The 14,548-nt window shown below is 35.8% G+C and overlaps 1 protein-coding gene across 1 annotated transcript in view; it reads left to right on the plus strand.

The window, feature by feature from the left end:
- Nucleotides 1–14,548, plus strand: part of KLHDC10 (kelch domain containing 10) — a 67,366-nt gene that overhangs the window by 19,238 nt on the left and 33,580 nt on the right. The window lies entirely within an intron of this gene.

The following is a 14,548-nucleotide window of genomic DNA, read 5'->3' on the forward strand; positions in this document are numbered from 1 at the left end:
CAGTGACATCTACTACACTCTTCCAGTTGTGCTGCTATTCTCACTTTAGATGAAGGCTTACAGAACAAAATAGTTTCTCATTTAACAGTTAGTACACATGTTGCACTATGACAATGGTTAACAACTTCACAACACATTAACACTATCCTTACTCAACCTTGGGTTCCCTATCACCAGCTTTCCTGTCCCTTTCTGCCTTCTGGCCCTTGTCCCTGGACTTCTGTGCCTCATTAGTCCCATTTGGTTTTATGGGGCTGTTCATTCCCCCGCTGAACGGTGAACCTTGGAAGTGACTTTTTGGTGAAGTCTTTTGATGAGCATAAGTTTTTGATTTTTAGGAGCTCTCGGTTATCTAGTTTCTCTTCTGGTGTTTGTGCATTGTTACTTATGGTTTGTATTCTGTTTTATGCCATGTGTTAGGGCTCCGAGCATTGTCTGTATTTTTTCTTCCATGATCTTTATCGTTTTAGGTTTTATATTTAGGTCTTTGACCCATTTTGAGTTAGTTTTTGTGCATGGTGTGAGGTAATGAGTCTTGTTTCAGTTTTTTGCGGATGGATATCCAGTTATGCCAGCGCCATTTGTTAAAGAGACTGTCTTTTCCCCAATTAACGGACTTTGGGCCTTTGTCAAATATCAGCTGCTCATAAGTGGATGAATTTATGTCTGGATTCTCAGTTCTCTTCGGTTGGTCTATGGATCTGTTGTCGTATAAGTACCAGGCTGTTTTGGCTACCGTGGTGATGTAATAGGTTCTAAAATCAGGTACTGTATGGCCTTCCACTTTGTTCTTCTTCTTCAGTAATGCTTTACTTATCCGGGACCTCTTCTCTTTCCGTATGAAGTTGGTGATTTGTTTCTCCATCTCATTAAAAAATGCCTTTGGAACTTGGATCGGGAGTGCATTGTATTTGTAGATTGCTTTGGGTAGAATTGGCATTGTCACGATGTTGTGTCTTCCTATCAGATATCTGTATTTTTTTTGAGTTTTCACTTTTGCACATGTTTACTCATAACAGCCCAATGAGGGGTTAAAACCAATCGCTGTCGAGTCGATTCTGTCTCCTAGTGACCCTGTAGTACAGAGTAGAACTGCCCCATAGGGTTTCCAAGGCTGTGGTGTTCACGGAAGCAGACTGCCGTATCTTTCTTCTGCAGTGTGGCTGGTGGGTTCTAACTGCCGACCTTTGAGTTGGCAGCAGAGCTCTTAACCACTGCCACCATCAGGTGTAGGTACTGTTAATGTCCCTATTTTATAGATGAGGATGCTGAAGCACAGGGGATAAGACTTTGCCCCAGGTCTTACAGCTAGCAAGGGAGAGATTTGGACCTAAGCAGTGTGTTTCCAAAGTCCGTACCCTTGACCCCTATGTTGCACTGTTCTCTGCTCGCTGTCCTTTCCAGTTCTTTCTGTTGCTCATATAATTCAGGCCTGCACTGCCTTAAACGAATACTCCAATAATGATTTTTGCAGTTCCCAGTCCTTTCTTAATTCATCCTGTATACTGACACAAAATTAATCTTCCTAAAATACAACTATGATTATTCTCAGATCAAAATCCTTCAGTGGCTTCTTGCTGCATTTAGAATCCAACCTGATTTGTTCCTTTTATATTCACTGTACCAAAACCCATTGCCAATGAGTCAATTCTGAATCATAGCAACCCTATAGGACAGGGTAGAACTGCCCTATAGTGTTCCAAGGAGTGACTGATGGATTCGAACTGCCAACCTTTTGGTTAGCAGCCAAGCTCTTAACCACTGTGCTACCAGGGCTGTGTTTACTATACTTCAGTGAATTTACTGTAACCATTATCAAAGAGGCGATCATTGAGTTGTCTATACAACTAGATAGTGAAATTAAAAGTATAATGACTAGCAAGAAAAAGATAGTCGTTGGAGTTGAATGGTACTTTTTCTTTGAGTTGCTTCCCTTCTTATTCACAGTAGCTCCTGCCATATGGTTTCAACAAACTGTCAACTCAATTAATTTGAATCAGATGTGTAATCGATCAAATGCTGGCCACAAACATCTTGGTGTCACATACAACAATTTCCTTAAAATACACACAGACACACAGATTGATGCAAGAATATGAAGTTTCTAATGTGCACCCCAAACTTGGTATTTGGAAAGAAGTAAAGTATATTTACCTTTAAACACAGAGGCACATATACAAAACAAAACATTGAAAACCATTTAGGGAGAGAAATAACTTCTTAAAGTGATATTGCAATTGCTCAGTTTTGATTTTAAGTCCAAAACTTGCCTGTGCATTTGTAGAAAAAATACTTCAGTGCAAATGTCCTCGTGAATTGTTATCTTTTGAAATTTTTATTTCTAAGTAAAGAGTAACGAATTTTTGAACTGAATGCTTCATGCAGGTGTCTTACTAGAAATCATGCCTACTTTGGCAGTATTCATAGATGGCATTTTTTAGTTTTGTATTTAAAATATTCTTATTGGCTCACTGCTTTTTGTATATAATTTGCTATTGCAAATTCAGTTATTTGAAATAGCTTTTTTTAAAAAAAATCAGATTTTAAAAATTTGTCATTTAATGAATATTTTGTTGCTTTATGCCAGATTTAGTCCAGCACAAGCTTTTATCACTTTTAGTTAAGTATAGGTATTTTCTTGGAAGGCTTTGCATTTGCCAGCAGAAACTGGAGACTTGAGCAAAGGGAAAGTGAGTTCATAAAGAACAGTTAAGTCTTCATTTCAAAATTAATCACTTTTCTAGTTTTAATTAAGGAACAGAATGAGTAGCCAAATTAATAAATGACATTTCTGGATACAGCCATGTAATTATTAGAAGTTGCAAGCTTCCTTTTGCTCAGTTTCTCAGTTTCACTTGCAGAAATGGGAGGGCTCTGTGACTAAGAGCTACCTACCCATCTCTGGTGTCCTTTAGAGGAGAAGGGTGGTTGCAAAATTTTGGTTCATCAGGCATTGTCAGAACATACTGGTTTAAAAAATTTGTTTTCACATTTAATCTCCTATATCTGCATTTATCCAATATGTAGTCTTTCCCTCTCTCTCTCAAGGCTGGTTTTGGAGAGAAGGGTTATTCTCTGGATACTGAAGTTATGATACAAGAAATCCAGAAGCAAGAAACAACCAAATAATGTGCTCTGACTTTTGAGTTATTACTGTAAAATTTTTACTTCAGTTTAATTAGGATTCAGATATTTAGTTGTTAGTAAGGAAACTGACTGGGTTATTTCCTAGGGTTGTAGGTTATATTCTATACTGATTTTATTTTTTTTTATTGTACTTCAGGTGAAGGTTTACAGAACAAATAGTTTCTCATTAAACCATTAAACAGTAGTACACATATTGTTTTATGACCTTGGTTAACAACCCCACGACATGTCAACCCTCTCCCTTCTTGACCTTTTTTCTTTTTTGGTGAAAATACACATAGCCAAAGATACACCATTTCAAAAATTTCTACATGCACAGTTCAGTGACATTGACTACGCTCTTCCAGTTGTGTTTCTAATCTCACTTTAGATGAAGGTTTACAGAACAAAATAGTTTCTCATTAAACAGTATATATGTTGCCCTATGACAATGGTTAACAACCCCACTACACGTCGTCACTGTCCTTACTCAACCTTGGGTTCCCTATCACTAGCTTTCCTGTCCCCTTCTGCCTTCTAGTCCTTGTCCCTGGACTGCTGTGCCTCATTAGTCCTGTTTTGTTTTATGGGGCTGTCCAATCCCTGGCTGAATGGTGAACCTCAGGAGTGACTTCACCACTGAGCTAAAAGGGTGTCTGGGGGCCAAACTCTCGGGGTTTCTCCAGTCTCTTTTAGGCCAGTAAATCTGATCTTTTTTCGTGTGTGTTAGAATTTTGTTCTACATCCTTCTCCAGCTCTGTCCAGAACCCTCTGTTGTGATCCCAGTCAGAGCAGTCAGTGGTGGTAGCCGGGCACCATCTAGCTGTACTGGACTCAGTCTGGTGGAGGCCTTGGTTGATTTGATTTTTTTGAAAAGAAAATTTTGCAAAAAATTGCTAGAGATAAAACAGAAGGAGATGATACTGAATTAAGAAAAACAAATTCTCTGGCTGTCTTAGGCTGGGTTCTCTAGAGAAGCAAAACCAGTAAAGCGTATAAATGTATATATGAGAGAGATTTATATCAAGGAAACAGCTTATGCGATTGTAGAGGCTAGAACGTCCCAAGTCCATGGATCAGGGTAGAGGCCTCTCCCAAGTCACACAGCCGCAGAAGCTGGCAAGCCTGGTCAGAGAGCAGGGCTCCCGCTCACAGGCTGTGTAGGTTGACAAATTCCAAAATCGGCAGGCAAGACCTTTCTCCTGAGTCACGTAGCTGCAGGGGCTGGCGAACCCAGGATCAACAGGTCAGAGAGAAGGGCTCCGCTCACAGGCTATGAAGATCAAGGAATCCCAAGTTCGGTAGATAAGCTGACAGCTCAAGTCCCAAGAACCGGAGATGAGACGATAGGAGGCAGCCACAGGATCCAGAGTGAGCAAAAAGCCAGAATGTCTGCTTATATTCAGATGCAGGCCACACCCCCAAGGAGACACCCTTTCATCTGATTGGCTACTCACAGTATATTCAATCATGGGAGTGATCATATTAAAACACTGAGAATCATGGCTCAGCCAAGTTGACACACAATCTTAACCATCACAATGGCTATAGTTTACTTTTCAAGACAGATACATTGACACAGATACACATGGAGTACAAATGCAAGCAGTTGTGTGTGTGTGTTTTTAATCTTGTAAACACAGAAAGCAAATAACCTGTAAGCAGTAAAAATAAATGAATTTTTATCTTTATCCTCTTCAACAAATCTCGTTGTTATTAGGTGCTGTGCGGTCGATTTTGACTCATAGTGAGCCCGTGTGACAGAGTAGAAGTCCCGCATTGGGTTTTCTTGGCTGTTATCTTTACAGAAGCAGATCACTTGGTCCTTCTCCCTTGGGGCTGCTGAATTACCAACCTTATGGGTAGCAGCCAAGCTCTTAACCTTTTGCGCCACCTGAGCTCCTTGGAATCTTAAAATGTTGGAAGTCATCTTGATCCCTCTCCTGCCCAGTGCTAGAATCCTATACTACAACAGCCCTGTATGTATGTATTTTTAATCTGTATTTTAAAGAGATCTCTTTATTTCTACTTCTCAGAATAATATACTTAAGAGTAATGGACTGCCCATTATTTTGCATAGAGAGCTGTCTTTTCTTACAATTCAAATGATCAAAAAATAGCTGCAACAATGGACTCAAACATACCTACAGTTGTGAGAATGGCATAGGACCAGGCAGTGTTGTTGTTGTACATAATGAGTTGGAGCCGACTCAGCAGCTAACAACAACAACAGTTGTCACAAAGGGTTGCCTTAAATTCGGTTGCAACTTCTGAGTTTCACCTAGTTTTGTCTTTTGGTACAATATGGAATAAATCTACTCCCTCTTTCATTTAGCTGCCCCTTTGAAAACAATTATATCATTCTGAGTCAAAATTGTATTTTTTTTTTCACCTGGGATCCATCAATTCATGGGTTTGTGGATGGTCTTCAGGGGATTGTATCATATGTAAAATGCGAGTATACGTGCATTTTTCTGGGAAGAGAGCCAGTAATTTTTATTAGTCTCAGTAGAACCTGACTCCCCCAAAGTTAATATGCCAAACCTAGTGGGGTGGGCCTGATAATGTATTTTTGTTTTTGTTTTTTAATAAGCTTGCAACGAGTCTACCAGTTCAGCATCTCAGGAACCGTTGGACTAGATGGGTCTAAGGTTCTTAGAGCATTTTTTATTCCATTGAGAATCGTACAACTTTTAGAGCTTGGGAGAGCCTGAGACACCATCTAGAATACTACATAGAGTTTATGGTATATTTATAGTTAACTCTTCCTATCAAAAGCGCTGTACTATTAAACTGAGCCAAAGTTTTGACAACTATTCATCAACATTAAGAATGTGATGATACTACTTTATAAATCAGAAGTGTTCCCAGGGTTTTTATGTTTATTGAATTCAGATTTAATGTTTTAATCTAATTTGGGTTTATGAATTATAATAAATTTTGATTAAGTTTTACTCTGTAAAATTTGTAACCTATTTTGTTTTTACTGTTCCTAAACAAGGAGAGCATAGCTGAGATTCAGTCCTTTATGAATACTGTTTTCAGTATCACATCTGCCTTTTGGAACAGCTTCAGTCTTGATGTAACTTCCTTTACCCCCCTTTCCCCTCAAGACAAACCTTCTCAGTCAGCAAGCCTATTTTTTCAGTAAAGTGATACTTGAATAACTAATAATACAAACCAAAATGACAAGGGGGATTTTATTTCCCTTGGATAAATGCCCAAGAGTGCAGTTGCTCAGTTATATGATAAGCAGATGTTTGGTTTTGTAAGAATCTGCCATACTGTTTTCCAGAGTAGCTGTACCATTTTTCATTCCCACCAATAATGTATGAGTGACCCAGTTCCTCTGTATCCCTGACAGCATTTAGTATTATTACTATTTTTTATTTTAACCATTTTGATAAGTGTAATACATAATCAGTTTTTTAAAAAATTTATTTTATTTATTTTTGTTGAGAATATACACAACAGAGCATTCACCAATTCAGCTATTGTACAATTGAGTGACATTGATTACATTCTCTGAATTGTGCAGCCATTCTCACCCTCCTTTTCTGAATTGTTCCTCCCCCATTAACATAAACTCACTGCCTCCTAAGTTTCCTATTTAGTCTTTTGAGTTGCTGTTGTCAGTTTGATTCCATATAGATAGTTCTCAAAAGAGCACAATGCTCAGAGAAGACATTCTTTACTGTTAAGAGTGCATGATCAGTTTTGATTAAAAAAAAAAAAGTCAGTCTTTTTGCAATGAGTGTAACTAGTCATTAAGAAAATCAGAATAGAGTGACTTTTTACATGTGTTCAGGTTCCCGTAGAATGAGACCTTTGGTGACTTATATCAACTGGAGTTAACTGTTGGCCTTTTTGAATATTAGCATCAGCGTCTACTGACCAGAGCCATCTTCATGTTACATTTCCAAAGACACATAGTAGGTACTCAATATATATTTATATAATGAATGTATATTGAGAAATAGATGACTCGTCTGTGAACATAGGCAGCAGTTGCTGTAAGGGTATCATCATGAAGTTTATGTAGGAAAGATGGTTGCAAAGACAAAATAGAGAATTTAGAGACTGAGAAAGTCAGCCCTATAGGGCATAAGGAGACTTCATTTTTTTTCCCCTCTCTCTGAAGAGGCACCGTTTATTTAGGTTTTCTTTAATTTCTTGAATAATGTTTTATAGTTTTCAGTATAGATGTCTTACACATTATTCATTAGATTTATTCTTAGACATTATATGATACTTTTTATTATTTATTTTTGCTATTATAAATGGTGTTTTTAAAATTTCATTTTCTGATTGTTGCGAGTTCATAAAAGTACAATTTTTTTTGTATTTTAAGCTTATATCCAGCAACTTGGATAAATTCACTTATTAGTTCTAATTGTCCATAGATTCTTTTGGATTTCCTTCTTATGCAGTCATGTCATCTGCAAATAAAGACAATTTTATTTTTTCCTTTCCAATATTTATCCCTCCCCCCCTTTTTCTTGCCTCCTTACATTGGCTGGAATTTCCAGTACAGTTTTAGAGAGAAGTAAGGATAGTGGACATTCTTGTCTTGTTTCCAGTCTTCAGTGAAAGTGTTCAGTATTTTACCTTTCAGTGAAATTGTTGTTAAGTGCCGTCAAGTCTATTCCAACTCATAACGACCCCATGTGACAGACTAGAACTGCCATATAGGGTTTTCTAGGCTGTAATCTTTACAGGAGCAGATTGCCTAGTCTTTTTCCTGCGGAGCCGTGGGGTGAGTTTGAACAAACAATTTTTCACTTAGCAGCTGAAAAATGCTTAACTGTTGTACTACCAGGACTCCTTCGGTAAAATTAGCTGTAGGTTTATTAAAGATATCTTTTATCAGGTTGAAGAATTTTCTTTTTTTTCCAGTTTGCTTGATGTTGAATTTTATCGAATTCTTTTTCTGCATTGATTGAGATGGTCTTGTGGTTTTCCTCCTTTTTCTGTTAAATGTGGTGAATTACACTGGATGATTTTTGAATGTTAAGCCAGCCTTAAATTCTTAGAATAAATTTTGCTTGGTCATAACGTATTATCCTTTTTTATATAACTTTGATTTCATTTGCTAATATTTTGTTTAGGATTTTTGTGCTTATGTTCATAAGAGATATTGACCTGTAATTATTTTTAATGTTCTTATCAGATTTTGGTCTCAGGGTTATACTAGTCTCATAAAATGAGTTTCTCTGTTCTCTGAAAGTTTGTGTATGATAAGTATTTTCTTCCTTAAATGTTTGAAGGAATTCACCAGTGAAGCCATCTAATATTGTTAAATTTTTTATGCAACACTTACATTTGTATTTTTCTATTGATGTCTATTAATCGCTTTCTATATCATTCTTCTGAACAAGAAAAGGACTTTAACATTCTTCTATTTTCATTTCTCCCAACCCCCATTCTTCCATTCTTGCCCCTACATTTATTCCTGTTGATATCATTTGAGGTTTTAGTTTTGAATGTTAGTAAGGTTTTGCCTTTTCTTTTTTTTTTCTGTCAGTGCTTATTTACACTTAGAGGTTTTACTAGTTTCTCTACCTTTTTCTTATGGTTTATTTGTTGTTCTTGGATTAATTTTTTTTTATTCCAGGTATATATCTTTGAGTAATTCTTTCAGCAGGAGTCTGAGGGAAGCAAACTCTTTGTGTCCTTGCACATCCAGAAATGTTTTTATTTCACTGTCGTACTTGAGTGAGATTTTGAGGATGTATGGAATTCTAGGTTTAAAAGTATTTTCCAACAGAATTTTGAATATGTTTTCCATAGTCTTCTTATATCTAATATTGCTACTAAGAAGATTGATATTAATATGATAGTATTTTATTTGTAATTAATTTTTTAAATCTCTGGAAGATTTGCAGATTTCTCTTTATTTTTGATGTTTTGAAATTTCACGGTATCCCTTAATGTGTGTATTTTTTTTCAATTCATCCACTATGGTTTTCAAAGGACACTTTCTTTTGTTTTTTTTTAAATGTTTAAAAATATTTCTTTTTTTTTGGTTTGTTTATTGTTGTAATTTAAGTGAAAGTTTACAACTCAAGTTAGTTTCTCTTACAAAAATTTTTACATACATTGTTATGTGACCCTAATTGCTCTCCCTATACTGTGACAGTACACTCTTCCTTTCCACCCCAGATTTCCCATGTCCATTCAACCAGTTCCTAACCCTCTCTGCCTTCTCATCTGACCTCCAGACAGAAGCTGCCCATTTAGTATCATGTATCTACTTGAGCTAAGAAGCACACTCTTCACGAGTATCATTTTATGTCCCACAGTCCAGTCCAATCCCTGTCTGAAGAGTTGGCCTGAGGAATTGTTTTAGTTCTGGGTTGAGAGAGAGTCTGGGGGCCATGCTTTTTGGGATTCCCCAGTCTCAGTCAGACCATTAAGTCTGGTCTTCTTACTAGAATTTGAGTTCTGTACCCCACCTTTCTCCTGCTCCATCAGGGACTCTCTGTTGTGTTCCCTGTCAGGGTGGTCATTGGTGGTAGCTGAGCACCATCTAGTTTTTCTGGTCTCAGGCTGATGGAGTCTCTGGTTTATGTGGCCCTTTCTGTCTCTTGGGCTAATACTTTCCTTATGTCTATGGTGTTCTTCATTCTCCTCAAAGGACACTTTCAATTTTAGGATTAAAATATTTAGTTATGGAAGAGGCTTTCTTATTGCTTTGCATGGCTTTTTCTTCTTCCTATTCTCTTTTTCTAGAATGCCTATTAGATAGATTTGGATCTTCTGGATCACTTCTCTCTCTCTCTTTTTAATTGAGATATAATTCACATAACATAATATTTCACATAATATAAAATTTACCATTTTAATGTGTAGAGTTCACGGTCAAAGTGGTTTTTAGTATATTCACAAGGTTGTGCAACCATCACTACTATCCAATTCTAGAACATTTTTAATCATCTGTACCCATTAATAATCACTCCCAGTTCCCCCCCTCCCCTGGCCTGGAACAACTAATCTACTTTCTGTCTCTTTGGATTTGCCTATTCTGGACATTTCGTATAAATGGAATCATACAGTATGTGGCCTTTTGTGACCAGCTTTTTTCACTTAGCATAATGTTTCAAAGTTCATCTATGTCATAGTGTAGATCAGTATTTCATTTTTTATAGCTGAATAATATTACATTGTATAGATATACCAGACTTTGTTATCCATTCATCAGTTGATGGGTATTTTAGCTGTTTCCACTTTTTGGCTTTTATGAATAATGCTTCTGTGAATATTTGTGTACAGGTTTTTACGTGGACATATGTTTTTACTTCTTTTGGATATATACCTAGGAATAGAATTGCTGGGTCATATGGTAACTCTTTTTGAGGAAGTGCCAAACTGTTTTCCATAGCATCTGCACCCTTCTATATTTCCATCAGCCATGTATAAGCATTTCAATTTCTCCTCACCCTCACCAACACTTTTCTGTTTTTGTTTGTTTTAATTATAGCCATCCTAGTGGGTGTAAAGTGTTACCTCATTGTAGTTTTGATTTGCAGTTCCCTGATGGCTGATGATGTTGAGCATCTTTTCACATACTTATTGGTCATTTGTATAACTTCTTTGGAGAACTGTTTATTCATTTTTAATTGAGCAATTTTTCTTTTTATTGTTGAGTTATAAGCATTTATTTATTTTGGATACTATACCCATATCAGATATATGATTTGCAAATATTTTCTCCCTTTACGTGGGTTGTCTTTTCACTTTTTGATAGTGTCCTTTCATGCACACAAGTTTTTAATTTTGATGAAGTCCAGTTTACCTGTTTTTCTGTTGTTTGTACTTTTGGTGTCATACCTAAGAAACCATTGGCATCATCCAAGGTCAAAAAGATATACACCTATGTTTTCTTCTGAGAGTTTTATCATAGTTTTAGTTTTTACATTTAGGTCTTTGATCCATCTTGTGTTAATTTTTGTGTATGATGTGAGGTAGGGGTTCAAATTCATTTTTTTTGCATACAGATATCCAGCTGACCCAGGACCATTTGTTGAAAGAATATTCTTTCTCCATTGAATACTCTTGCAACCTTGTTGAAAATCAGTTGACCATAAATGTATGGGTTTATTTCTGGACTGTCAGTTCTTTTCCATTGATCTAATTATGTTTATCCTTATGCCAGTACCACACTGTCTTGATTACTGTAGCTTTATAGTAAGTTTTGAAATCAGGAGGTTGAGTCTTTCAGCTTCTTTCCTTTTCAAGATTGTTTTGATATTCTGGGTCCCTTGCATTTCTATATGAATTTTAGGATTGGCTTTTTCATTTCTGCAAAAAAAGCAGTTAATATTTTGATAGTGATTGCTCAATTCTTTTTGTACCTTAACTTTTTTTTTTTTTAATACTTTCTGCCTCTTCTTTATGCTGCATTATGGTGAAGTTCTTGGCTCCATTTTTTCAACCTATTAATTTAATTTTCTCTTTAACCATTTGTATGTTTTTGTTAGTCCTTAGCCTATTAGGCTTTTTTTTTTTTTTTTTTTTTTAGTTCAGTAATAAAAAATTTAACTTCTAAGAGCTCTAATTGATTTCTTTTTTATAAATGTAATATTATCTTACATATCTCAGGATATTAATTGTACTTCTTCTAAAGTCTTGTTCTATTTATTAGCTCTTTGGGTGTGGGTTCTTCTGTTTTTCATGCTAATGCCTCTTTTTCATGTTTGAATCTTGGTTTTGTGCTCCTTTGTCTTTGAGAGTCCTTGTTAGCTAGCCTTCCTATGAATGTTATGTCTATTTATTGTAGCAGGTCTCCATTGATTGTGGGAGAGATGTAGTGTGTAGTGTGAGTGTCCCCTCTTCTCCATAGCTGTTAATATCCACACAAGGCTCTGTCCTATCTTTCTGATCTGTGTGTCTATACTCATTGTCCCTACCTGGGACAATTGGTGGAAGGGGTTGACTTGCTGTATAACATCTGTGTTACCCTCCAACCAGTAGAGCTATAAGTTGTTTCAGTTTTTCTACTTCTGCCTCTTTGCATAGCGTGCCTGCCATGTGCAGCAGCTTCGACTTGGGCGTATAGGACTGTTGTTTCCTCCTTTAATCTGATTCTGTCAGCTTTTCATCTGATTCCTATAGTTCTAGCCGTCTAAGTGTGTTTGTTTTCCTCTGATTATGGATTTAAAAAAAAATGGCTTTTGTGTTTTTGGGGGGCTTTGGGGAGAAAAGAGGGAGCTCCCAGTATTATCACCCTACCATAGCAATTCAGTCAATGACTATGTTAAATTTATAGTGAAAGAAACTTAATAAAAAGGAGAAAAATTAAAAAGCTAGTAGAAAATAAAATATTGAAGAAATGATGTTTTCTTTTTTTAAATTTTGAAGAGTAGAAGCAATCACAAATAAAGATTGGCAAATATAAAAAGTAAAATGTCAATAAACAAAAATTTCAGACTAAGAATATATTTATATGAAATATGGAAAGGCATATCTTTCTTTAAAATGAAAAAAAAAATTGTTGGTGTTATACTGCTGTGTTACTGGTTTCTCCTCTGTTCCTTGGGTGAAGGAAGAAAACATGGATTCCACAGTTGGTGCTCACCTTGGGTGCTAACCTTCTTAGAGTGAACATTAGCTTATGCCTATGACGAGTTATATTGGTTACTGAGAGAGAAACATGCAAAGATGTTTGATAGAAACTCTGAGAAAACGTAAAAAGGGATTTTTGATTACAGCTTTGGTTCAATAATTTTCAATGTTTTCTAAAGTAATTTTTTATTTTTTCATTATAAAATAATATATTTCATTATAGAATTTTTAGACAGTGTAGAAGGGCTGATTGCCTAAACCCCACTCATAACCTCTGTTAACATTTTGGTATGTTTCTTTTCATTATTTTTTATCTTAGCTTTTTTAAAAAGTAAAGTAATACCGTATTGTTTTTCTTCCAGTCCAAAAATAATGCCTACTCAGTGAGAAAGCTTGGAAAGTAAAGACCAGCACAAAGGGAAAAAACAAAAATCACTCGTAATAATCACCCAGAAATAACCACAATTAAAATTTGATGTATGTCCTTCCTGTATTTTTCGTGAATGCGTATACTTTTTTCTTTACAAAAATGATATCATACTGTAATACTATTCATACTTTGCATTATTCACTTGCAACATATTGTCAGTGTTTTCTCATGGTAGTAAATATTCTCGTATATAATTTTTAGTGGCTGGTAGACTATGAACATATTTAAATATGTTTATTTAGCAATTTAACCAGTTCCTGTGGACATTGCACCATGGACCATTGGACATTTGAAGTGTTTCTGATTTTTTTACCATTATAAATAATACCACAGTGAATATCTGTCCAGACATCTTTGCACGCATCTATGATTGTTTCTTTAGGAATAAATTCCTAGAAGTGGAATAGCTGGGTCAAAGGGTATGTACATTTTAATGCTTTTGATACATAAAAATGTCAAATTTTAAGCTAATCGCTTGTTATATTCTGTCTTGTATTGCTATCTATTTGTTTCATGTGTCTGTCTTGTCTCCCTAATTAGAATATAAGCTTCTTGAGGGCAGGGGAGGCTTCTTATACATCTTACGTATCCTTTTACAGTGTGTATCACAGGGTTGGACTCAAGAGTCATAACAAATAATTGTAATAGTTAAAGCAGTGGTTTTCCAGACTTTTGGATGTCATAAACCTGTAAAATTAAAAAAAACATGTATATTTTGGGATAGACATAGGCTTGCAGTTTTTCTGTGTTTCTAAGAAAGGATATTAAAAGACAAAATCAACTACCGTTTATCCCCATTATTTCATAAAATAAACAATATTTTGACAACAAAAAGCCTCTAATGTTTGAAAGAGGGCAGGCCTTTAAATGGAACATTTTAGCTTTTTGAGAAACTTAACTGCCTTGCCCATATTTTTTTCATTTTGTGTTGGACTGGTGAATCTTCACCTTAGCCCTAGCAGTGGTCTGTAGACCAACATTTGGGAACCACTGATTTAAAAGACTTAGAAGATTAAAAGACAAAGCCTTTTGCAAATAAACAATTCTTCCCCTTGCCCACGAGTCTGTCTCCTCCACAGTATTAACTACACATGTGCAGGTAATGCTGTTTCATTACATAGAATTTGTGTATCTCTATGCACAAGTACTACATACAGCAAACTAGGGCTCACTGATGAACACCTGAATATATTTGCAGTTGCCAAAAATAAAAACTGTTCTCCATTTAGAGAATTATTTGAGACAGGGTAAAGTGTGGAGTAGTGAAAAGAATGCATATTTTAGAGTCAGAAAGTCTTGGCTTGAATCCTGACTCAGCCATAAAAGTCACTCAATTTTCCTTTTGCTTCCTTATTTGTAAAATTAAGAAGATGATGTCTTCCTCACAGTGTTTTTTTATGGCACCTGTTGTAGCATTTACTTCATTGT

This window comes from Trichechus manatus, unplaced genomic scaffold (genome assembly GCF_000243295.1).
Source record: "Trichechus manatus latirostris isolate Lorelei unplaced genomic scaffold, TriManLat1.0 scaffold00097, whole genome shotgun sequence".
Lineage (NCBI taxonomy): Eukaryota > Metazoa > Chordata > Mammalia > Sirenia > Trichechidae > Trichechus > Trichechus manatus.